A 27,703-nucleotide genomic window follows, 5' to 3' on the forward strand; every position below is an offset into this window, starting at 1 on the left:
TTATGTCTTGGTTTAAAATAAGACACAGAATAGGGGCAGTGGTGGCACACACGTTTGATACCAGGACTCAGGAGGCCGAGGCAGAAGGATCTCTGTGAGTTCAAGGCCAGCCTAGTCTACAGAGAGAGTTCCAGGACAACCAGGGCTACATGAAGAAACCCTCTCTTGAAAAACCAATCTTGGGAGGCAGAGACAGGCGGATTTCTGAGTTTGAGGCCAGCCTGGTCTATAGAGTGACTTCCAGGACAGCCAGGGTTACACAGAAAAACTCTATCTCGAAAAACCAAAAAAAAAAAAGAAAAAGAAAAAAAGAAAAAGAAAAACCAATCAATCAATAAACAAACAAATACATAACACATGAATAAATGAAGGAATGAAGGAATGAATGAGATAGAATAAGAGGCAGAGCTGGGAGATGGCTCAGTGGTTCAGAGCACTTGCTCCTCTTGCAGGAGACTGAGTTAGTGTCCAGCATCCACGCTGGGCAGCTCACGACTGCCTGTAACTCCAGCTCCAAGGGATCCACACCCCCTTTTGTCTCCTTGGGTGCCTGCACTTACACGTACACATACACAGAGACACAGATACACACATAATTAAAATAAATAAGTAAGGGCTAGACCAAAATTTTAAATAAAAATTTATTGATGAACATTAACTACTGGGTACTCTACAAGAAAGGCAATATTAAAGACTGGGTTAAAATCAGGTCCTTAGTATCTGTAACTCTCTCTATCAATAGAACATTCTCATGCACACTTCAGAGATGAAATCCTCAGGATGAAATCCTTGCTAAGGCCAACAATGTAACCCTTCCTAACAAACCTTTCTCTCACCAAGTCAGAACACCCACTCAGTTCAGACCTGCCTCCTTCATGTTTGCTGTTCCTATGAAGTAAAATTTTAGTCTAAAAAGAGGAAAAATTGAACTTTTAAAAAGTTATTCCAAATGATATTTAAAAAAAAAAAGAAGAAGAAGAAGAAAAAGACCTGTGACAAGTCAGTTTATCAATAAATTTTACTTGAACAGCTGGGCCTCAGGAGAGTGTTTACTGAGAGCCATGGGGTTGGCTCTTCAATCCTAGAAAAACTGGGCATGGTATCACAAGTCTGCAATCTCCTTACTCAGGGAGTGGAGGCAGAAGCCCAGAAGCCCAGGGTCATCCTTGGCTACATAGCTAACTGAAAGTCAGCCGCAGCCTTCAGTTCCTGCCTCCAGGGGCCTGACTTGTGTTCAAGCTCTGGGTTCCCTTAGTGGTCTGTGACCTGGGGTATATAAGCCAAATAACCCTTTCCTAGGTTGTATCTGGTCAGTGTTGTAGCACAGCAATAGAAAGCACTCTAAGATAGTTATGTAGAGCCCGGCGGCGGTGGTGGCGCACGCCTTTAATCCCAGCACTTGGGAGGCAGAGGCAGGCGGATTTCTGAGTTCGAGGCCAGCCTGGTCTATAGAGTGAGTTCCAGGACAGCCTGGGCTATACAGAGAAACCCTGTCTTGGAAAAAAAAAAAAAAAAAAAGATAGTTATGTAGAAAATTCCAGAGATAATTTGGGCTGGAGAGATGGCTCAATGGTTAAGAGCACTTAATCCCCTTGCAAAAGACCACACCCAGTTCAGTTCCTAGCACCCATGTAGGTTGCTCACAACTATCTGTAATTCTAGCTCCAGGGGATCTGACACCCTCTTCTGGCATCCTCAGGCACCTGCACACATACACACATACAATGGGGGCGGGGTTTACAGAAATAAACAACCCATAAGTAACATGTCAGTCCCCTATTGTCCTAATCCTTCCTGTGTGGGATCCTGCCTACCTGTAAGCCACTCAAGTTCCCAGGAAGGTCATCAAATTGACTACTGCAGTATTGCAATAAGTATGTTCAAGTAGCCTTTCCCTTCCTTTACTGTGCGTATGTGCACACACGAGTGTGCAATCGGGTGTGTGGGTGTACATGTGGAGGCTGGAAGTATTGATCATTCAGATGGCATCCTTTTTCACACCACATCAGCCTTTTCTCGCGGGCTCTGGGAAGCAAACTCACACCTCCTGCCTGCTCAGCATCACTTTGGCAACGTTGCTGAGAAGCACGTGGGGATGCCCTTTCTAGACGACAATTTGGCAACAGTTTTTCAACTTTTAAAAGTTCCATCTCTTAACAATTTTTACACAAAGTCTGTTTTACAAAACACATTTCACATGTGTACACATATAAAAGCCTCAGGACCACCAACCAGGAGGCTGCCCTGCTGGCAGGAGGCACAGGCAGGCAGTTTCACTCAGAAAGGCTGTGAGAGAGACCAAGAGTAATTGGTTAAAAAAAAAAAAAAAAAAACATTTTGTAAAGGAAGGAAGGAAGAAAAAAAGAAAGTCAACTATGATGTGTCACCTGGTTTCACTCTTTTCTTTGATGTCTTTATTGTTGGCAACAGACCAGGATCCAGAGTGCTAACCCTGCATGTTTTGATCTCATGCATACCAGTACAGTTGTTAACAAAGATTCAGCTGAAGTAAGTCAGCTCTCTACCTCACAAACAGAAATTACAGTGGCAACTCTTAAGGAGACAACAGCCACAGAGCAAAAGCCGTATGTGCAACTAGGAAATAGATTGTGCACATTTGCAATCCCAGAACTCAGGAGATGGCAGCAAAGGAATCTGGAATCCAAGACCATGCCTAGCTACACAGAACACTCAAAGCCAGCCTAGACTACATAAACACTGTCTCAGATGGAGAGTAAGTGGCTTCGGAGATGGCTCAGTTGGCAAAACGCTTACTACACCTACAAACACAGAGACCCAAGTTCAATGCCTAAAAAAAGCAAAGATGAAGATGGAGAAAGGAAGTTGTCTGGTGCCTGGTGGCCAACCATCTGAGCTAATCAGTGAGTACTAAGTCCCAATTAAGTGATCTAGTCCCAGAGAGAGAAGGGGGGGTGGGGAAAGAAACACAGAGAAACAGAGAGAGGAAAGAGAAAGAGAGAAAGAGAGGGAGAGAGAGAGAGAGAGAGAGAGACAGAGAGAGAGAGAGATTGATTCTGTCTCAAAAACCAAGGTTGATGGCTAGTGAAGACCACTACCTGTGGTTGACCTCTGACCTCCATAAGTACACATATGAACATGTACTCACATATATGAATACAGACAGACATACACACGACAAGAAGTAGCAATTAAAACTTTTAAAAGTATGACAAAGATATGCTTTTAAGTAAGTTCTCCAAACCTACAATGGCAATTACATATCAAAAGGCACAGGCAAGAGAAAACAAAAATGTGTAACATGTCTGAATTTGAAATTAAAATGCCAAGTTAGGAGAAAGAATCCACTCTGAAGTTTCTGATTTAAAAGAAACTCTAAGCTAGGAGATGGTGGCATATGCCTTTGATCCCAGCACACAGGAAGGAGAGGTAAGCAGGTCTCTGAGTCCAAGGCCAGCAAAGTAAAGTCCAGACAGCCAGGGCTATACAGAGAAACCCTTGGGGGAAAGGGATGGAAGGAAGGAAAGAAGGGAAAAAGAAAAAGTTCAGTGAATAATAAAAAAAAAAAAGTACAAACAGCTCACTCAAGCACACAGAGCAGTTAAGGAAGTGGACGCCTGGGAGCAGACACGACCTTCCTCCAGGGAGGTGGGTCCCACTTCTCCACACAGGGATGGGTGGTATCCTAGTTTGCGTCCCTGTGGCTGTGATAAAACAATGACCAAAGCAATTTGAGTGAGGCAAGAGGTTTTTTATTTTAATTTTTATTTATTTTTATTTTTTTTAGTTCTTGGCTTACAGGTTACAAGGAAGCTAAAGTAGGAACTCAAGAAAAGAACCGAGAGGCAGGAACTAAAGCAGAGACCACGGATGAGTGCTGCTTGTCTTGCTCTCACGCCTCATACACATGATCCAGTGACTACTGGGTGGATCTAGGGTTGAAGAGACGTGACCCAGGAAGCAGGGAAAGCTCAAGCCAACAACAAAACCCACAGGGCACTGAAGGGATGCATCAGTGGTTAAGAGCACTGACTTCTTCCGATTCCCATCATCCACATGGTGATTTATTTCACAACCATTTATTTGTAACTCCAGCTCCAGGGGACCCAAGGTCCTCTTTGGGTCCTTGTGCACAAGGGGTGCAAAGACATACATGTATACATTAATTTGGGGTGACTGGAGAAATAGTTCAGTGACTAAGAGTATGAGCTGCTCTCCCAGAGGACCAGCGTTTGGTTCAGAACCCACAGCAGGAAGCTCACAACCATCTGTAATTCCAGCTTCAGGGATCCAGTGTCTTTGACCTCTAAGAGCACCTGCATTCTTGTTCAGATACCTACATGCAAAGACACACATCTATACACAGTTCAAAATAATAACAAAACAAAACATTTTTTAGAAATATGACCCAGATAAGGGCCAAAGTGTGAATCAAAATGCTGGCAGTAAACAAACTGCTGGCTAGTCAACCTGACACAAGCCAGAGTCATTTTGGAAGGGTCAACCTCAATTGAGAAAATGCTCTTACTGGACTGGTGTGTAGGCAAGCCTGTGGTGCATTTTCTTGATTGAAGATTGATGTGGGAAGAGTCAGATCACGTTGGGTGGTACTGCCCCTGGGCCTGAGTGCTGTAAGAAAGCGAGCTGAGCAAGCCAGTGGGTGTGGCCTCTGCTTCAGTTCCTGCCTTTAGATTTCTGTCTTGAATTCCCGCCCTGATTTCCCTCAATGATGAGTGTGAACTGAAAGCTGTGAGAAGAAATAAACCCTTTCCTTTCACAAGTGGCTTTTGGTCATGGTGTCTTATCAGAGCAACAGAAATCCTTGGACTTTGAAACAGTCACACAGAGCACCAGCCACCGTTGGAACCACACAGAGTATTTAAAGCCTGACAGCTACAGCATCTGTGCGCCTACTTCAAGACAAGGTGGACCTGACTGCCTGATGTTGTCTATGCTATTTTAGCATCAAGAACTTTACTCGCACACCACACATTATAAATGGATGTTTCCTCTGCATTCTCTCTCCCTCTGCAATTGACTTTTGGGCTGAGTACAGGAGTGCAGAGGTAATTATCAGTTCTAAAGAAAACACAAAGCCCAAGAGGCAGCACCAGGGCCTCATTATGAAAGACAAGTAAGTCCCAGACAATAATCATTTTTCTTAAAGTGAAATAAATAAATGTTTAACTAGGGGGTGGAGGTAAAAGGGTGGATGTGGGAAGGGAGATGCTAAGAAGGACAATCAGGAAGAAACAACATTTTTACAAAATTATATGCTATATCTTAAGAAACCATCAAGCTCCTCAAAATATGATTTAAGAAATGTAAATGGCCAGAGAAACATATAGGTTATCTAGAAAAGCTATAGTCATTCAGAAAAATAAAATAAAATTTGAAACAAAATTCCAAGTTCAAAAGACAACATCTTAACCATGTATAAGCAAATCTTGTGTTTATAAAGAATATTAGTGGGGACTTGATTTCTGCCATACAGATTGACAAAGCTTTTAGACATCTCCCTGAAGTTTCTTCTCTCTTTTAAATGAAAGATTATAGGTAACAGACTATTTAACTAAACTAAGTAAAATCATCCAGATCTGAAGTCCTCAAAGCAATAAAGGCAACTGCCACTGGTGTTGAACTAGATGGTAAGACCCTATTGCTAGAGAAGGCACATGTTCTCCTCACAGCACAACTGAACTGGAGGCTCTGCCAGATATCTAGCTTTCACAGAGCTTGAAGTTAGTAATACAAGGTTGTTGAACATTAACAGTTTCATGAGCTATGGACCCTGCATGCTTACTACCAAACTGTCATGCAGGATGTACCCACTGGTGCAATCATGGTAAGTCTGGTAACGGGGTAACCAACCACTTTCTGATTGAATGTGAAGCCTGCTCCAAAAGATACAGTTCACACGGTTCTGTAAACCTGGTGAAAAACCCCTGGCTGGGGAGGTTATAGGTCTCAGTAGACAAGCTATGTTCTTCTAGATAGACATTCTGTGTCCAGTTAGCTTCTAGAGAAGCTTCTTTGTAGTAGTCACTGCAGAGGCTCATAACTGGTCAGAATGCTGAGAAGAAGGGACTATTGAATTCTTTGCTAAACTGAGACATCTACATCACCCACCCACCACAAGACTCAGAAAATACCACAAAAGAGGAGGTGGGAAGGCTAGGTGGAGCTCAGTGGCAGGCTGTTCACCCACATATACACGGCTCTGGGCCTACCCCCAGAGAAAAAAGAACTGTACATGCCGGCCACAGGCACCTGTGATTTATGGAAGCATCTCTGCTCATTAGTATGTCTATCAGGGGAAACTGAGGGAGTAAGGAAGGCAGAATGTGAGCCCCACTGCTTCAAGGAGAGCTATCAGCACTGAGTGGACCGGGGGACCGGGTGGCCTTACAGCTGTTACACTTTAAGGTGTGTTTGAAAGCAAGAGAAAAGCTTCAAACCATACTTCAGGTCACACACCTTCGACACATGCCTGACAGCTGCTCAGAGGCATGCTATCTAGCAGAGGATGCTGGGAACACTATCGGCAGGCCGAGCAGAGACACCAGTGAAAGAGAAATCTTCTGCAACTATTCCAATCTTTCTAAAACCCCACTTTCAAGTCGCTGACAGCATTATGAGAGTAAACATTATGAACTGAACTCTATGTCACTAGTCTATGGCCCTTCCATCTTGACTTCTGATATATCTATAGCGAAAGTCACTGCTAAACATAGCATGTAAGTGGCTGTTAGAGTCTAAATACAGAGATGATGTCCAGTTGAGAGACCGGTTAAGACAATAGGCAGTCTATCAAATGAAATTCATGATTCACGGTGAGGGAGATTGTATTCTGCAGATAAGGCCAACGCCAAAATTGAATTGTCTCACTAATACCACATTCAAGAAGTCTTTGTTGTTCTTATAAATAATACCTCTTGTAACTTATAAATACTAACTAAACTGTAGTTTTTCTATTAGAGACTACATGGATGAAGTTTAATTGCCCAACCTTAATTAGACGAGCCTTAAAACTCCATTCATTGAAAAGAATCATTTAAAAGTCAATTAAGACTCTTCTATGAAAAAAAAAAACTCTTACAAATTCATAATTTTCAAGCATGTAAAAACTTCAAGAGAAAAATGTCCTCAGACAATCTATACACAGAAAGCAAAAGAAGCATAAGGATTAAAAATATGGCCGGGTGGAGGTGGCACACGCCTTTAATCCCAGCACTTAGAAGGCAGAGGCAGGTGGATTTCTGAGTTTGAGGCCAGCCTGGTCTACAGAGTAAGTTCCAGGACAGCCAGGGCTACACAGAGAAACCCTGTCTCGAAAAACAAAAACAAACAAACAAACATATATGCATGCTGGGTATGGTAGCACATACCTGTAATATCACTACTTGGTAGATGGAGGCACGGGGAACCAGAGTTTGAGGGCAGCTGAGGATATATGGCAAGTTCAAAGCCAGCCTGAGCCTCCATACTGACACCATTTTCCAAACTCTTTGGACTTCCTTTCCTTCCTTCTTCCTCCTTGTCTTCCTCCTCCTCCTCCTCCTCTTTCTTTTTCCCTCCTTTAGTTTTTTTTGTTCTCACTCTGTAAACTAGGCTAGCCTAGAACTCACAGAGACCCACCTGCCTCTGCCTCCTGAGTGCTGGGATTAAGAGACAGAGACTGGCCAGGTGTGGTGACCTTTAATCCATTAGGGCAGCCAGGGCTACACAGAGAGAACCTGTCTCAGAGCAAACAGACCCTCCTCCCTCTCCCACACCGCCCCCCCCCCCCCCCGCCACACACACACAAAAGTGAGAAGAAAGATATGCCTATTCACTGGGCAGCAACACACATTCTGTTTTTATTATTTTATTTCATGTGCATTGGTGTTTTGCCTGTGTGTATGTCTATGATTTCCCATAGTGGGTGCTTAGAATTGAACCTAGGTCCTCTGGAAGAGCAGCCAGTGCTCTTAACCACTGAGCCATCTCTCCAGTCCCTGCAACACACATTCTTAAAGATTCATGCGGGCCTGAGATTTCAAAGATCGCTGGGAAGATGATCCTTTTTGTCTCAGCAGGCTGTCTTTTTTAGATTTCACTCTGACTCTTTGAAATTTTTCTACTTCCTCCTTGACACACCCACAAATACACTGTTGAAATCTCACACTGCTTGGCAGCATTCTCTGGCTACCTTCTCAGTCCCCACAATTCCTTCATTCCTTCTCTGCCCCTAAAGTCAAGGTGTGTCCTGCCAGCAAGCCCTCTGAAATCTATACAGACAGAATAAAACTGAACTCAAAATTGAGAATAAAAACCCCCGAAAGAAAGTTACAAAGTAGTTTAGATGGAAGCAAGGTAAGTTCTAGAAAAGGTGATATTAACACACAAAAGACTCTTGGCAAACCATGGCAGGTTACAAATGAATACACAAGATCACACGATCTCTTCCTGTGTATCATGTGACATTTCTGCTCTGGCTTCCAAACAAAAGCCAGACAGATGTAAGTGCTTGTAGATAACACTCCAGCACGGTTCAGATTTCTGTAAGGAGGCATGTATGATCAAGTTGCAAGGGACGAAAGAGGTGTTTTAGCTTACAGAAAAAACACCACTGATCTGTAGAGCAAGTTCCAGCCGCCTGTTGTTCTAACACGGGACACTTAATCAGGTCAAAAGGAAGTGAAGTCCCTGCCAGTGGAAGGAGGTGCTCACACTACTAGATACAATGTCACCACCAGCAAAGAGACTATCTTACTGGGGAACAATGGCAGCTTTTGAACTTCAGAGACTAATAATCCTCCCTGGGTACAGTTCATAAGACCATTTATTCTGTTATCTCAGATCATATTAAAGCACAGGTCTGTTATTGAAGGGTTGTGGTTTTATACTTAACTGACAAATCGGACAGGCTAACTTTTATTTCTAGTACCCAAATACAAATATTTTTGCTTCCAAAAGTGAACAAAAAGGGACAGAAACGCAGTTCAGTTGGGAAGTCCTTCCTTGGCATAAATAATGTCCTGGGTTCATCCCTAGACCACACATTCACCTCCAACACACACACACACACACACACACACACACACACACACTCAGAACCTAATGAAAGACGGTTTTCAAGGAAAGCCAGGTGCAAACGGAAGTCAAAGTTGCTTTTTGTTTGCTTGCCCTATCTTAATTAATATTATTACCTGAGCTAAACAATGGTTTCTATTTGTTTTTGGAAAAAGTCATAAAGCTTTCAATTTGATTAAATATCATGTTAACATATAAATATTTAAAATATTTATTCCTTTTACTTAATAATTTAATTTCTGGTAATCTATTTTAAGGAATTAGCTCATAGAATATAAAGTATTTATGTACCTATAATTCCAATGTTGTTTTTAAAATAGCATTCCAAACCAGGCAGTGGTGGCACCCACCTTTAATCCCAGCACTCGGGAGGCAGAGACAGGTGGATCTGTGAGTTGGAACCCAGCCTGGTCTACAGAGTAGGACTCCACAGAGAAAATGTGTCTTGAAAACCTGAACAAACAAACAAATATGGAAGAATCTTTCTAAATGTTCAAGAAGAAGAATATCTTAGCAAAAGTCACTGAGTTGAAGGACTGATAACTGGCTAAATAAACTTAAGGCACAGATTGAAGGCTCAGTGGTGGAGGGCCTGTTGAGCATTCAGCCAGGCCCTGGGCATAATGACTAGTGCCAAACAAATATTTTCATCCTAAATTATGAGCACCAGCTTTGCAACAGATGCAAGGTGATTTAGCATAAAGCTTACATAGCGCTTCTTAATGCTCTAAACCAGCACTACTTAGGCACAGCCTGGGGAACTTAGGAAGGGGAAGGTCGAAGAGGGAAGGGGAGAGGAAGGAAGGAAGGAAATGGGGGTGAGAAAATGAGGAGTGTTTCAAGGTAAACTGTCCCCTCAAAATACATGTCTTTGTTGAAACTCTGACACTGTACTGCAGAGTGTGACTGTCTACTGGAGACAAGTTTATACAGCACTAATGAAGTTAAAATGAGGCCTTGAGGGAGGGCCCTCTTCCACTCTGACTGGTGATATTGGACAGCACAGACACAAGCTATGCAGGGAAGGCCATGCCAGTGTAGATGAGAGGATAGCCATCTTTCAGGGAAGGAGAGGTCCCAGAGGAAACCAGCCCTACTGATACCTTGAGCTCAGACCTGAACCTGCACTGTGAGAAAGAAAAATAAAGCAACTTGGAAAGAAAATGGCTTATTTCAGCTTATTACTTATCATGAAGGCAAGGCAGGGCTGAAACCTGGGGGCAGCTGCTGTTGCAGAGGCCATAGAGGGGTGCTGCTTACTAGCTTGCTCATCAGGGCTTGCTCAGACTGTTTTCTTATGGAACCCAGGACCACCAGCCCAAGGATAGCACCACCCATGGTGGACTAGGTCTTCCCGTAATGGACACTAATCAAGAAAATACCACACAGACTTGCCTGTGGGCCAACATATGGAAGCATTTTCTCAATTGATGCTCCCTGTTCCCAGGTTATCCTGGCTTGAGTCAAGTTAAATAAATAAATAAACATCATCTGGACAAACAGTAAGCTCGTGGATTAAAAATAATAAAATACACAGAAAATATAACAAAAATATTTAACAATACTAAACAATGCACATAGTAGGATTATAAAACATATATAAGGAAATGGTAACTAGAGGTTAGAATCATGCAGGCAAAGCTGATAATATATGTATCAGTGATAGAGGACTTGTTTAGCATGTGTGAGGCCCTGACCTGAATCCTCAGCAATGGTACAACGGCTCAGAACTCACTCCTTGTCTTATTCTTGAAAAAGCTCTTCAGGCCACAGGTCACTCCTTAATCAATACACTCACACTGTGATCTGTGGCCAATTACAAGCCTCCTTTCAAAGCTCACTGTAACTGGACACTCTTAATCTGTCCTCCAGTTCACATGGTGGCCATGTTTGTGTAACTGAACACATAACAAAGAGGAAGAAAGGGCAACTTTAATGTGAAAAGTGAATAAGATTTATATAGTTATACAAGGAAAAGCTGAGGGCTGGTGGGATGGCTCTGGCTAGAAGCACTGTTGCCAACTCCGAGTTTGATTCCCCAGGGCTCACACAGTGGGAGAGAACTGTCCTCTGATGCCTACCTGTTTGCTATGGCACACCAGATCTCACCCCACACATAACGCAAACAAATATAAATCTATACAGTTTTTAGAAGGAGGAGGAGGAAGAGGAGGAACAAGAAGAAGAGGAGGTAGAGGGGGAAAAAGAAAGACCTGACTATGGGAATGAGTCTACCATAAATGCTGGAAGATCCTACATGTTCACTCGGAACAGATAAACAAAGAGAATTTATCAGCATAAATAAGGAAAGCAATTGAGAGCTTTCAGATGTATTTTATTTACTGTGCATATGTGTACATCACTCCAGCTCCGATATATTTTAACTGAAGGAATGACAGGGGCTAGGGAGAGGGCTCAGTGAGGAAAGTGCTTGCTACACAACTTTGAAGACCCAGTTCAGATCCCCAGAACTTACGGGTTAGGGGGCTGGGGAAGACTAAGCCTTATCACCAAGCTCGGAGTTTGATTGAGAGACTTTGTTTCAATGAATCAATTGGAAGATGAACCAGGAGGATTCCCGACATCGACATCGGCCTCCACATGCACAGGCATACACACGATGGAAAGAAAAAAAGAAAAAGATGTTATAGCAAGCTGGGTGCTGCTGTGTGCCCTGTGACCCCAGCACTCAAGAAGCAGTAGCAAAACAACTGTCACAAGTTTGAGGCCAGCTTGATTTCTACTGTAAAACCCTGCCCCAAAACAAGAAAGAGACAAGGAGGCAGAGAGGAAAAGGAGTGAGGACAGGAGAGGTAAAGTAAGGGAGAAGAAAGAGAGAAGAAAGGGAAGACAGAAAGAAGGAGGGGAAGAGAGGGAAGAAAGGGGAAAGGAGAAGCACAAGAGAGGTGTGGAAGGGGGTATAAAGGAAGGAGGGAGAGAAAGAGGGGAGAAAGAAGGAGAGAGCCAGGACAACACAAGCTTCCCATTAGAGGAATTGTGGGAGGTACTTCCCAACACTGAACACACTAAGGAAGAAAATGTTGGAGACCTGACGCAGACTTCAAGCGGACTGTGAAGATTCACTGGGGTATATCAAGGATGCTGCTGTGTCCCAAGAGCCCTGCTGAGAAAAACGTCAAATTCTGTTTAAACCACTCTTTTCTTAAAAAGTAAAACAAGTCGGTCCTTAATGTTGCTAACGTTTTAAACGACTGTGTACTGAGTCTTTCTGCTTCTTCATTTCCACACAGTAAATGGATTTTTAAAGCTTCTTCAGAAAAATGTACCGACCTGAGAGCAACTGCAGCTCTGTCCCTCCCCCAAGAGTGTTAACGCAGTTCCCTGGGAGTCCACACTATATAAAGTGGGGGTGGGGGGTTCGGGGTCAGGGTCAGGGTCTGGGTGAGGGCAGCCTGCAGTTCCCTGTGGAGGCAGAGGGTGAGCTGTTTGCAGATCAGAGTAGTTTGTTGAGGAAGAACAATGTCACTGTGAGTCAGATCCATGGGAGCAAGGGAACAGTCAATGAGGCTCAGTCTAAACTATCAGGCCCAGTGAGCAGAGGGGCAGTAGTTGGCAGAGGGCACAAAGGCTGCCCTCAGACGTGAAATCAGACCCATGCCCTGCTGGTGGCCAGCTCTGCTCTCCTCTCTTTAAAGTCAGCCAGGTTTTCATGAAACAGATTCCTGTAAAGGGCATCATTATTGTCTGTTTTCAAGAAAGGCAACTCAGTCAGGTTTGAATGTGGAGACCTGGGTTCTCAGATACATTACTAATGCTAACTACAAGGAGACCACTTTTCCTTGTGCTAATTACAAGGAAGGGGGAGGAAACAGGCCAAGAGCAAATGCCAAAAAAAAAAAAAAAAGTCTATTGCTTTTCAGTGGAGGGACTGGGCCTTGCAGAGAGCAGTCTGCCTCCCTGCACAAGCACAGCAACCCACTCTGCCCTAATTAATAGAGTCTGGCAGCTTCATACAATGATGATCTCAGAGCAGCTTATAATCAATACTTGGGCTCTCTTCCTGGATCAGAACTCCAGCACAACATTCTCCTCTCACAACTTCTGGGGTTGTTTTTTAAATATAAAGCCCATCAGGTATAACGTGGCTTTTGTCTGCTTAGATTTGGGGAGCGCTCTGAACACACCTCCATCAGCACTAATCAGAAACACACTGTATGAAACTGGGATGCTGACTCCCACCCAACCCAGCTGCCTGGGAGATCCAGAACATACGCTAAATGCTGCTTAGGATTTACTCTTTTACTCTTAGAGTAAATGCCCCTGTCTTAACGTAATTCCAAAGGTTGGATAGGAGGACATGGTTGCAAGGAGCACAGAGGTCTGCAGCAAAATTGGGCATGGTTTTATGTTTTATTTCCAGACACACAAAAACATGGCCACTTTTAAGACAGCCAGTAAATTGTCAGTACAATGTTCTTCACCAAAGGAAGAATAAAATTTGTCAATTTAGGATTTAAAAAGACTGAGTCACACAAAAGATCTAGACAGACAGTACTATTATGTCAAAATAATGAATATTCTTTTTAAAGATACTATGCTTTGTTCCAAATGGCTTCTACAGGGCACAGTCATGGAGAGTAAAGAAATTTCAGTATTTAAGAGAGTAACTCTAGGCCAGGCGGTGGTGGCACATGCCTTTAATCCCAACACTTGGGAGGCAGAGGCAGGCGGATTTCTGAGTGTTAGAGTTCGAGGCCAGTCTGGTCTACAGTTTCCGTCCAACACAGGCCGGGAAAACAAAACAAACCCTGAAAAAAAAAAACAAAAAAAAAAAAAAAAAAAAAAAGAGAGAGTAACTCTAACTCTAACTGTGAAGGAGAAGAAGGACCTACAATTACCATTTGAATAACAATAGACAATAACTAGCTGTTAGAGAACCTTCCAGAACGAAATTGCAAAGGTATTCCTATCTACCCAACAATGACAGGAATTTGAATTCTAATAATTTTTATCACATATCAAATATTGTGTGGCAGAAGCAGCTCACTACTTAAAGAACGGAAGAAAGAAAGAAAGGAAGGAAGGAAGGAAGGAAGGAAGGAAGGAAGGAAGGAAGGAAGGAAGGCCTTTGATAATCTGCAGACTCCTTTAGGCTCCTATGAACAAGCACTGTGAAATCAATTTCCCTTTCTGTCTCCTAACAGTAAGTTAACTAGCTCTCAGGCCTTTATTGGATGACAATGTTTACTGTATTTCAGTGTATAAAGCATCAGAGTTTATCTCAGTTGGGTAGGTAAGGTGCAAAATGCTGCCACTTCCCAGCACCCCCTCTGTGGTTCTTTGTAGAGCAGCGGATGTTCTCCAGAGATGCTCAGCAGACACTCCTCCACTGAGCCACACCCCCAGCCTGGCCCCAGCTCTGAAACACAGCTTTTGCACCTCAGCAATCACATAAAGTATTGAGTTGTGTGGTCCTCTCTCTTTCTCTGAGTTTTTATTCTCTCTTTGTGTGTATTTTTTGTTTGGGAGTGTGTTTTAAGGTTTCTATTGCTGGGATGAAACATCACAACCAAAGCAACCTGGGGAAGACAACTCGTACACAACCCTGGACCACCAGACTAGGGGTGACAGTGCCCACAATGACCTGAGTCACCAGAATTATCAGTCAGGAAAATGAACTACAGACATTCCTACAAGCCAATTCTATGGGGAAAAAAATTTGTTTCAATTAAGATTCCTTCCCAGCTGCCCCTAGCTTGTGTCAAGTTGGCATAGAAACTACCCTCCACAGTGTGCTTCTTGGGTTCCACATTTTTATTGCCACATTGTATAAAAACCCAACAGACACAAGGAGGGTTCCCGTTGTCCATTACTGATCTTACAGTCCTTCCAGTTTTTGATCAGCACCCAGAAGGAAGCAGAAGGCCCTATGAGCAAGCCACATATCAGGCAGCTCATAACCCAGGGGCTAACAGCATCACCAGTGTCAGTGATGGCTCATGCCTTTGATCTCAGCACTTGGAAGCAGAGACAGGCAGATCTCTGGGTTCAAGGCCAGCTTGGTCTACAGACTGGGTTCCAGGACAGCCAGGGCTCCACAGAGAAGCCCTGTCTCAAAACCAACTAAGACAAAAGTACGGCAAACGGATGAACAAGCATCCTCTGCTTGTGAAGCACCCACTGCATTCTCCCTTACACTCCAACTCTTCGACTTTCACTTTGATTCTGACTTTTACATTTAATTTCTTGAGACAGGGTTTCTCTCTAACGCTTGTGTGCCTGAGGATGATCATAAACTTCAGATCCTCAGACTCCCTCGTTCCAGTGCTGAGTGTGAACCTCTGGCCTGATTTTCAAAAGATCTGGATATCCTAGGCCATAGTACTACTTTTTCACGAACTTGCTCACTTTTAGCATCAAGAGGCATTCTGAGCTCCAACATTCTCTGAAGCCTCAGGACCAGCTTTCCCATTGATTGAGGGAAGCAGCAGGTGTCCGTACAGGTGAGTTAAATCACTCAGGTGGTGAGTGATTTAACTTACAGGGTAAACCTAGCTGTTGTGCTCAGAATGCCACAAATGATGTCACAGGGTACTGCTCAAAGGTTCTGAGCTATGGCATCAAGTGAGTAAGATGACAGTGGTGCTGGAAGCAAGAAGCCAATCCAGAGCTGCTATAACAACTACATTTAGGCCAATAAACACATTTAAAAAAAATAAAGCAAGCAAGGAGGAGCTAGATTGGTCCAACAACTATCATTGCTGAACCTCTGATCAGTGTGTCCCCTCCCATCCCCATCCAGGGGCTTACCAGCTCCAAACAGCACCCAGCCCCAGATCTAGCATATCATTAATCCATTAAGTCAAGCAAGAAAAGCTCCCTGTCCTCCTGGACTTGTGGAAAACCAGAACATAATTTACCATGCGCTTCCAGCCCTCTTTACTGGGAAAAGCATTTCACTTTAGCTTCTTATACGTCTCAAGAGGAATCTATGTCGAAAAGCAGTGCTAAGCCTTTAGCCCTCCACCAAATTATGAGCCCTAAATAGTAAAATCCTTTTCCTTTGTGTCACCCCCTCTCTGAAAACGAACTTAAGTCATCCTTCTCTGCCACCCCAACTTTCCTCTCGCATATCTATAAAACGTGCAGGCTGGCCAGGCGTGGTGGCGCACGCCTGTAATCCCAGGGCTTGGGAGGCAAAGCAGGTGGATCTATCTCTGTGAGTTCTCCAGTCTACAAAGTGAGTTCCAGGAAAGCCAGAGCTACAGAGAGACAGACACCCTGTCTCGGAAGGAGGAGGAGGAGGAGGAGAAGCAGAAGCAGCAGCAGCACGCAGTTAAGCTTCAGTTTTTTTCTTATGTCTTTTGTCACAGAATTCCTAGCCGAGAGCTCAGAGAGGCAGAAGTAAAATTACTTTTTCTGCCCCTACACACATATAGGCACCATGAAATAGAACTTTTCTCCCCATGCATCTATACACGGACGTGGCTCTGTTGGCAGAGTGCCTGTCTAAGCAGCCAGCCACTCGGGATGTTGAGGGTTGTAAGCTCATTGGTTAGAGAATATTCCATCTCACAAAAGATTTCAACTTTTTAATCATTTCTTTGGTAGAACAGCAGGACCCCAACTACCAATGGGTAAATTAAGCAATGCTGTGCTTTGGGAACATCACTGAGACTTCTCTTTGGCTGACTGGGTACCAGGATCTTTCACATCTTCCATGTTTAACTATCAGATACTAGATAGAGCTAAATGGGGCTTCCTGGAGCAAATTTACTTCATGCAATTAAGAAGGACCAAACTATATACCTTTAGTTTCCTATAAAAAGCAAATAAGTAAAAATGATGACATATATATTTTGTGAGTACGTGACACATCCCATGCTAAAGCCTTTTTGTTTTGAGGTGAAACACATCTCACACTACCCGTCTGCCAGCAGTCTGAAGTAGTTTAAACTGTGATGATAACATTTAAGAAGCCACTGAGACATGCAGACTCTTGTCCTGGGCTAATCTCCCTCCTCACTCCTCCTTTCTTAAATGTATGATTCTCTACGGTCAGATGACTGAATAAGGCCAATATTCCTCAGTCACTAATAAGTACTTGAACTTAGTTGGTGTAATCCCATTTTATTTGCTTACAGAGCAATTTTGATACGATTATGTCTTATATAAAGATGTCATCCACACCCACACTGTGAAAACCAAGTGACAGTGTTTTAAAAATGGGAAACACATAAGAAAGCAGTTACACTTAATCAACCAGTAAAAAGACTGGCTTATTCAGTCTTTTGGTATTTTGTTGTTGTAATTTTTGAGATAGGGTCTTATCCATGGCCAATCCTCCTGCCTCAGCCTCCAAAGTGAAGTCTAGCCTGTATTTACAAAACACTCATCCACCAGCCTAGCTGCACAGGCTGGGACTCCTTGAATTCAGGGAGAGTGACGTGTCTGGCTCTGGCCAAGCGTGGTAAGCCTCCACAGTCTCTTCTGCCTTGAACTTTCAGGCCACAAACTCAAGACAGTGCCATCACAAAGAAGGAAGCACCTTCACCTTTGACTGACCTGAAGAGGAATTGCCCAGGAGAGCTACCCAGCCTGAAACAACCAACTTGCTTTTGTGTAAACCACCAACTTTACTGGATAACTATTGCCCTGGATTAGGCCACTGAGTTCTAGAGCTGTCTGTTACAATGCACAGCATGCATGCCTGGGTGGAAGTTTTAAGTACAATTTATTTTAAAGGCTTCTAACGTGAAAGTGAATAGAGAAGAATCATAGATGTGAGAAAACCCTGCAAGTTACAATTTTACCATTCTAAATACGTAAAAAAGAAAAGGAAGAAGCCGCCGGCTCAGCCTCAGGAACACTGTTTAGGTAAATTCTAGTTGGCATTTGACATTCTTTCTAACAATATGCAAATGAAATGCTCCCTTAACCACAGCATACTGAACAAAGCAGGATACAGTGTACAGATACTTTGAAACAAAGAATAAACCAAAGGCAGTCAAAGTATCCTTCATCAGCATAAATTACTTAATTTCAGAGGCTAGCCCTCCAGCTCAGTGGCCAAGCACTTGCCCAGCACAGGGAGGCCCTAAATTCAGTCCCCAGCAAAGAGGGTGGGGACTTTCATCTTTATACTGGAGACCCCTAGTAAATAACACTGACACTTGTCTTTCAAAAGGAGCACAACTATGTTTTACATCTCTTTCCTGCCTGGGCTTGAGGAGGGGGTGGGAGAGGCAGATGATGTCACCCCAGTTTCTCTGGCCACCCTACATTGTCCCTGAACTCAGTGCCCTGGTACAGTCTGGCATCAACAGAAATGTTTACTCTTAAATTTTATTTTAAAATACTACTAGGGGAAGAATGGTATAATCATATTATAATCTCAAAATTAAAAAGAAATAACTTCAAACATACCATTGGATTCACAGCACTCATACCTTCTCAGCATGTTCTCCCTGCCTGCTATAAACCAAAACTGAGTTTCTGTCCCTGTAAATCTGACTACTCCAGGTGTGCTGCCTCCTAAGCAAAAACAGAGAGTCTGTACATCATTAACCATACTTCCAGGTTAGGGAAATATTCTGTACCCTTGGCTGGGTATTCTGCAGCTGTAATTCACAAGAGTGATCTATCTAGTACATTTGACAAGCTGAGTGCCAACACAGTGACTGAACATGTCATCCCCCAGGGCTGACCCCAGCTTAAGCACTAAATCCCAAGATTTAATCCCGGGAGAGGCAGTCGGATCTCTGAGTTTAAGGCCAGCCTGGTCTACTGATCAAGTTCTAGGACAGCCAGAGTACAAAGAGAAACCAGAGGGGGATTGGAGGATGGGAAACACGACATGGGACTCTGAATCTGTACCTACAATAGCATGTCTTTGCAAAGCTGGATAAAGTGCTATGGAAAAATTGCTGTGGACAGGAAATGAGAGGGGTAGTGTCCTGAGAGACACAGGACAGGCACAGGCATCCTGCTAGTGGCTGGCTACCTAAACATAACAGGCATGCAGATGCCTCCATTTGTCATCCAGACACTTAGGGGCAGAAAGGAGGGAGGACTGCCATGAATTTGAGGCCAGCATAGTTACATAGCAACACCCTGCCTTTACATAAATAAATACAGGGCTGGAAAGATGGCTCCCGGGCTAGAGCAGTCTCTGCTCTTTCAAAGGAAGAGTGGTGACCTGCTCACAACCATCTGACTGCCGTCCCCTCTTCTGATCTCCATGGGCACTCACCGCACACACGTGGTACACAGATTTACACGAAGGCAAAAACACTCTTCCAAAATTTTTATTTTATTTGATAAATACTGTAATTAAATAAATATGCTTTTATTTGCATAATTTTTTCAAGAGGTATCTAAATACCCAGTTGTTTACACCTACCTACTTCAACCTAAAAATACCATGACAAACTTCCTTACACAATAAAAACTCCAGGACCTCTCCTTCAACGGAGACTTCAGGACACTGAAGGAACTGTCTAGCAGAGGCAGGAGGATCTCTGTATGGTGTCTACACACAGAGACCCTTTCTCATGGAAAAGAAAAAACAAACCCCACTGAAGAGAACTGTATTTATTCTGAAGAAATAATAGTGACACACTAAGGAAAGAGAGTTGTGGGCCAAAGGTGTTTTGAAAGACCACTTTGTTTCAACCTTCAAAGCCCTAACAATACTCACTTGAAAGCTGTATTTCTTTTTTTAAAAAAAACTTTTCCCGGAGACACAAGGACACAAATTACTGTTTTCCAAATTCCTTGGGACTCAAGCAAGCTTTTTAAATTAGAACCTCTAAGTGAGCTGAAGACAAGTTCTCCACACAGACTGAACACGCCCTGAGCTCACCACAGGTCTCCCGCTCAGATGGTACGCTTTCGTCGGTTTTCCATTTTACTCTTGATATCCTGCTTTTAACTTGAGAATACTTAGTTATAGAATAACTTAGAATTGTTATGGAAATGTGAGCAAAGGGGAAATTAAGACAAAGTCCAGAACAGTGATTTGATGAGAGTTGGGGGTTGCGGGGATGGTAACTGGTAGGCTCCTCAGCTGGATGATGGGGTACTTACGCCCACTAGTTATTCTTATATTCCATGTTTCAGAGCAAGATTTCACAGAAGGCACCAGAATCTTCTCTGGGTAAAACAGAGGACTTTGGGAATTAGAAGTGTGCCATGTTGCTAAGCTGAGTTATAGCACAAGCTATTGGCTTTCATATGGAAGATAGGCATTGGAAACACAGATAAGCTAAGGTTAACTTTTGGTCCTACCAAAGTCAAACAAGGAGTTGTCAAACTTAGTTGGGTGTTTCGTTTTGAGGACAGAATTTTGCTGTGTATCCCACATTAACCTGCCTCAGCCTCCAGAGGGCTGGAATTACAGGTATCTATCACCAGGCCTAGCATTTTAAATTTGATTTATTCTTATTGATATGCATTGGTGTTTTGCATGTATGTCTGTGAGGGTGTTGGGGCCACTGGAACTGGAATTGCAGATAGTTGTGAAGTTGTGAGCTACCACATGGGTGCTGAGAATTGGCCCTGGGTCCCCTAGAAGAGAAACCAATGCTCTTAATTGCTGAGCCATCTCTCCAGCCTAAGCCTAGCATTTTTATTGTGATAGTTTCAATTCTTTTTAAAAATCAACTTTGGTTAGACTTCTCAACACTGTACAACTAACTGTTTTCTGGTCTTCAATTTTCCTACATTTTTTTCTCTGCCTGCTCCTTCCTGTAAGTTTCGAGGGCAGAAATTCCTCCCAATTGTAATATAAATTCCTAGTTCACTTTTAGATATGTTTATTTATGTCGTGTGTGTGGATGGATGTGGTGAATGTGATGTTGTATCCATGAAGAGGTCAGAGGACACAACTTGTGAGAGTCAGTTTCACCTTGTCCCATCTTTTGAGAATGAAAGTCAAATGTCTGATAGCAAGAGTCTTTGCCAAATGAGTCATCCTCTGGCCACTGTATTCTTAGTATAAAACAAAACAAAATTCACTCACCATATGCTAAGCACACAGTAGGGGTAACAAAGGAAGTTAATTATGCCAACTACTTGCACAAAAGCATTTTAAAGATTAGAATCTGTTACTCAGTATCAATCAGAACAGGAGAGTCAACCTTGCACCTCTGTGTGATTGGTCATTTCCCAAGTTCTTTCCATCACATTTAATCTGTATCAACTTAATACACGTGATTACCACCAGCCAAGCGCCTCACAGGAAGGATGCCTGGCATGAGATGCCATGATGCCAACTTCGAGGTTATATGTATGACGCGTTCAGTTCACAGTTCTAAATACTAAGGCTTAAAGATGTGGGTTTTCCAGTCACACACCTAACTGGTTGTTTCACAATTCAGTCTCATGCCATCAGACCTTACCACCACGTGAATCCTCTCAGTGTACTTCGGGGAAAACAAAACATTCTTGGCCAGCTTTACAAAGTACAACTCCTTTTGGATCAGCAATAATAATTCCCTTCCCACCAACTCCCCAAATCTACAGGAAGCACCACACTTCAATGCCCTAGGCAAGTGAGAGAACCCTGAGCCTGAAAGACGCACAAGGAAGGCCCTGAGGCCCCGCGGGACCAGCTGCGCTCCGGACGACCGTGGAAACTGCCCTTGCCCTGGGCTGCGGGAGAGTTTGCTAGGCAAGAACTTCCCCCCACGCGCGACACATCGAGAGCGCCCGGAGCTAGAGGGCCAGCAAGGAGCGCGGCCCCTGCAAGTGGAGTCCCCTCCCAGGGTCCCTGTGAGCACTCCCTGAGGATTACCAGAACTCCTAGGAGCCGGAGACTACCCAGTACCTTTCGCTCCCGCGCCGGCCGGCTGCTCCGCACGGAGCTCGCGGGCCGCTGCGCTCCCTGCCCGCAGCCGCTCGCCCCACGCTCGACCGCGCGTGGTCTGGATGCCTTAGGGCCCCGCCGCCCCGCCCCATAGGACACGCCTACAGGCCACGCCCCACCCGGCTGTCCGCAGGGCTACAGCGCCCCTCAGCGGCCTCTAGTCATTACACCACGGCCCTCCCAAACCGCACCAAACCACAGTGCGGGATGGCGCCCGCTGGGGACTCACGCCTCGGGCAGCAGGAGGACCTTCTCTGAGGGCTGTTTCCTCAGCCGCATCAGGCACCAGGCGCGTCGAATGGATGGACTGAGCGGAGAACCCTCCAGCCTCCACCAGTAGCCACCTGCAAGCCAACTGGTTGGAGCCAATGGAAACCGAGGCAGCTGCTGCAGAGGGTCGGGAATCCTCTCTCCCGCTGCCACCCCCCCGGACCAGCAGGGGCATCAGTCCTCACCCGTGGGTTCCAAGCACGCCTTACAGTCCTGACTGTTTTTGTCCCTCTCTTCCACAACTGCTTTTTCAGTACCTAGAAGAGCTCCCTGGGCAGCATAATCTAGGTTACACTCCAATAAATGTCTTCAATACCTGGCCTATGTGCGCCTGCTTCAAAAAAGAAGAGAAAAAGAAAAGAAAAACTTACTGAGAGATTTAGGAGAGTAAGAAGCCTATAGCCTAATGTAAGCCAAAGGTTACTTCAAAGAATGTGTTTATTTCAAATTCATAGCAGCCTCAATGACCAGGCTCAGATGAGCAATGCCACTCCCAGCCTTATATGAACGTCATTCTACTCAAGAAAAATCTTCATGGGGCAGGCTGGGAGCTCAGTGGGTAAAGTACTTGCTGCTAAAGCGTGAGGACCCAAATTCAAATCCCCAGCACCGATATACATATACATGCAAGCAAGAAAGTGAACACACGTGCACGCACACATGCACGCATACTCGGGAACACACACACATGAATGAATGATTTGATGATGAATGAATGACGGAAACTTTTACTCACAGAGGTGGAGGGGTCAGCAGGTGGAACTGTGAACATAAAGCTTCAATCTTACCTGGGGCTGGGGATAAATTTATGGTGAAACGAATTTTTTTCGTAACCTCTATGGGGGACTGGTTTTCAAGGAAAGAGCGACACAGCCCCTCCTTTTCATTAGAGGATCTGTTTCCTTTTGCCTCCTGAAAGCATCAGAGAGGAGACACTCCAAAACCCACTCCCTGCCCACCCTAGAAGAGAGTTAATCACTTGATCCTCTGAAACTGTTTGGGAATGCTCCTCGCTCCCCTCCCGGTCTCAGCAACTGTTTATTTAGCAGAGTGTGAAAAACCCTTCCAGGTGAAATTTGTTTTCAATCCCTGTCACTCCCAACCTGAAACTGTTAGGAGAGGTGCCTGTCCTGTCCCTGCCCACTAAGAGCTCCAGGTTTCTCTGCAAGCAGGTCTCAACTAAACTCTAGAGCTCCCGACATAAAGTATGTACACGTGACATTTCAAAGTGATTATTTCTCTTTTATCCACAGTGAGAAATCCTCTCCCCTCTCTAAGGATTAATATGCAGTTAACAATTGACTGGGGGTTGGGGTTCTTCAGTGTTGTAGCCCCTTATGAAGGGACCGTGCTTTTGTAAATAATCTTAGTGAAATTCATTGATTGGGTCACTAAAATTTTAAAAATAAAGAGGAAAGGAATGAAAGAGTAGAAGGGGCTGGATGAAAAAAAAGGAGCACCTCAGTGAAAGGAAATCAGACAAGGAAAAACAAAAAAACAAAAAAGCCCCACAAAAACACAAAAAGCCATCCTGCAAGACTTGTGAGTTCCCCTGGGAGCTGACTAGTCTGCATTTGTACCCAGACTTTGATTAATGGGAATTCCAGGCGGTGGCTGAGCCGTCTTGGAGATCTTATCTCCAAGGAGCCACTGTTTAGAGCAGCCAATGAAAAGAAACTCCTAAATCTCCCTGGATTTGAGGACAGCTCCCAGCCAGCAGCTCCATTCTTGCTCCCGTGGTGGGAGGAGCCACAGCCAGGCGTCTCTAATCTCCCTCCACCCCGCCTTAGTTACTTTTCTATTGCTGTGCTAAGACACCGTGACCAAGAAAACATATAAATGAAAATGTTTGGTTAGGGCTTATAATTACAGACCATCCTGCAGGGAACGTGGCTGCAGGCAGGCATGGTGTTACAGCAGTAGCTGACACACTCATCAGACAGAGAGACCTAGCTGGAAATGGTGTGCACTTTTGAAACCTCAAAGCTGACTCCCAGTGACGCCTCCTCCAACAAGGCCACACCTCCTAATTCTTTCCAAACAGTCCCACCAACTGGGGACCACGTATTCAAATACGGGGCCGTTCTCACTCAAACCTCTGCACATTCTCACTTCAGGCTTGTGAGAAGGATATCTACTTTGTGAACGATAAGGGTCACTGTTCGGTGATCATGAAGTCTGCTCTTGTTTCCACCAACATTTATTTAACGAGTTGGCTGCACTAGTTGTTTTCACGTTAGTGTTGATTCAACCTTCAGCAGTGTTTTGACCTCTGTGCTTGCTACCACACAAACCGGCTTTTGTTTTTGTAAGAAACCTTCCATGGGTTCCCTTTGTAATCATGTTCTTCTCGTGTTCACCCTGAACTTTATACTTTCTTACTAATTCTATATGGTTCTTTTTGACCTGTTTTTTTTGGTTTTGTTTTTGTTTTTGTTTTTTTGTTTTTGACCTTTTGACAAATGAATAGTTTTATGATACCTAACAACTTTTTTTTTTCCTTTTGAGACAAGATCTATGTAGCCCAGGCTGCTCAAGGATGACTTTGAATGTCTGATACACCCTTACCTCCTATTTCTCAAGTACTAGAATTACATGTGTATACCGCCACATCCTGTTTTATGCAGTGCTGGGGATTGACTTTGGGACTTAGACCATGCTTAGCAAGCCCTCTGCCAACTGAGCCACATCCTTGCCCCGTGACTTCTATTTCTCATTCAGCATTGTGTTTCTGAGATTCCTTCCACTAGCACATATCTGTTACTTAGTATATTTGTGCTTGTGTTTGTGTGTGTGCATGTGAGTACAGCCTGTGTGTGTGTGTGTGTGTGTGTGTGTGTGTGTGAGAGAGAGAGAGAGAGAGAGAGAGAGAGAGAGAGAGAGAGACAGAGAGAGAGAGGTGATGGGGGAATATGAAGGGCAGAGAGGTTGATATGAAGTATCTTCTATGAGTCTTTCACCAAACCTGGAACTTCCTCTTTGATCTAGACTAGCTGCGCCAAGGGACCCCAGAATCTACCTGTTTCTACCTGCCCACCTGTGGTGGTGTAGGAATATGATGTTTGGCCCATGGGAAGAAGAACTATTAGGAAGTGTGTCCTTGTTGGGATAGGTGTGACCTTGCTAGAGGAAATGTGTCACTGTGTAGGAGGGTTTTGAGGTCTCCTAGTGCTCAAGTTCCAACCAGTGGGAAAGAGAGCCTCCTCCTGGTTGCCTGTGGGTAACAGTTTCCTCCTGGCTGCCTTCTGATCAAGATGTAGAACTCTCAGCTCTTCCAGCACCATGTCTGACTGCAGGCTGCCATGCTTTCCATCATGATGATAATGGACTGAACCAATGAAACTATAAGCCAGCTTCAGTTAAATGTCAGCCTTACTCATGATGTGCACAGCAATGAAACCATAACAAAGACACTGCCCAGTGCTGGGGCTTTGGCAAACACCACTGTGCCTCATTATTACTTGAGTGTGGGGATCTCACGTTGACTTAGCCCTCCCACTGACATATTAAAATTGGTTTGTTAGAGTCCTTAAAATATGCAGAATTTTTATTTGAAATCATAGTATATGGTAGATTACATTGTTTGTTCAGTTATTTGTTCCAGACTCACTGTCCTAATTAAGTTTCTAACGCTGAGATAAAACACTGACCAAGAGGCTGGAGAGATGGCTGGGTGGTTTAGACCACTTTCTGCTCCTGTAGAGGACCTGCATTCAGTTCCAAGCACCCACGTAGTGGCTCACAACCATCTATAACTCCAGTTCCAGGGGGAATCCAATGTCCTCTTCTGAACTCAGAGCACCAGGCACACAAACATGCAGGTAAAACATCCTTACACATAAAATAAATATACAAAGCCGGGCAGTGGTGGCGCACACCATTAATCCCAGCACTTGGGAGGCAGAGGCAGTTGGATTTCTGAGTTCGAGGTCAGCCTGGTTTACAGAGTAAGTTCCAGGACAGCCAGGGCTACACAGAGAAACCCTGTCTCGAAAAACCAAAAAAAAAAAAAAAAGATTCACCCAAATTTTGTGTATAGTTCATTCTTTTTATTGTTAATTGTTATGATGTGGATAAGCTACAGCTTGTTATTTTGCTATTTACCTGCTGAAAAATCCTTTGAGTTCATAGTTTTGGATTGCTGTGAATAAAGCTGTTATAAATATTTATAGACATATCTTTCTTTGAGTTACATTTATTTATGTGTGTGTTTGTCAGGGAGAACAGTCGGAGTGTAGGAGGCACAGCTTAAAGAAAGCATTGGAGAAATCAAACTTCTTACATGAACCTATTTTTTTTTCCAAAGGAGGGAAAGGACTGACCCTGTCACCGTGAAGGCTGGAGAGAATGTTGTCTGACAACCTGGAAATCTTTTTGCAGGAAACAGCCTTCCTGAATCCTCCCAAATCCCAGGTATTATTTAGGCCCTAATCCTAAACTGTGTCTCTGAGTGACTAGGCCTCATCCTTATGAAAGAGGTCTCATGTTTTTTGCATTCTCCATCAATAGATTCTATTTTTATGCTCATTACAAATTCTTCCTGCTTAGGCTTTCCTGAGCTCTGTTTATCAGTCAATAAAACTCATTTCTATTGTTAAGGTCACAGGTGCTTACTAGGGAGATTCTATGTAACTATGCCTAAAGCTTTGTTGTGATAATTGCCCCTTGGAAACCTTTCCCCAAAGTTTTACAGTGTTTAAATGTGTAAGAAAAATAAACTCTCTACAGAGTGAGTTCCAGAACAGCCAGGACTACACAGAGAAACCCTGTCTCAAAAAACAAAAACAAAACAAAACAAAGAAAAATAAACTCTGAGATCAAACTCTGATAGTTTAGACTCTGTGCTTGCAAAGGTGGTGCTAACTTGTGTTTCATTCTTCCTGCAGATCATGAGGCTTCCAGAGTTCTACAACATGGAGTTGGAGGTGGGAGGGAGACACATGTACCATGGCATTCATATAGAAGTCAGAGGACACTGCCGGGCTATAGTGATGTACACCTTTAATCCCAGCACTTGGGAGGCAGAGGCAGATGGATTTCTGAGTTTGTGGCCAGTCTGGTCTACGGAGTGAGTTCCAGGACAGCCAGGCTTACACAGAGAAACCTTGTCTTGAAAAACCAAACAAACAAACAAAACAAACAAAGAACGACAAAAAAAAGTCAGAGAACAACTTGAAGAAATCAGCAGAATTTCTCCTACTATGTGGGTCCCCAGGTTTGAATTCAAAACATCAGGCTTGGCAGAAAGTGCTTTGACCTGCTGAGCCATCTTGCAGGCCAAACACTCTTTTTTTTTTTTAATGTTTTTATTTATTACTTTACATCCTGCTTCCTGCCCCCCTCTCAGTCACCTCCTCCCACAGTCCTTCTACCCTCCTCCCTCCCACTCTCCTCTGAGCAGATTCCCTCCTTCGCGTCTTCCCCCCCCACCAAGGTTTTCAAGTCTGAGAGGCTAAGTGCTTCCTTTCCCACTGAGGCCAGACACAAGAGCTCATCTAGAACATATCCGACAGGAGGAAGGATTTCGTGTCCCCAAAGAGGACAGGAACT

Source organism: Grammomys surdaster, unplaced genomic scaffold (genome assembly GCF_004785775.1).
Source record: "Grammomys surdaster isolate TR1022 unplaced genomic scaffold, NIH_TR_1.0 97, whole genome shotgun sequence".
Classification (NCBI taxonomy): Eukaryota; Metazoa; Chordata; class Mammalia; order Rodentia; family Muridae; genus Grammomys; species Grammomys surdaster.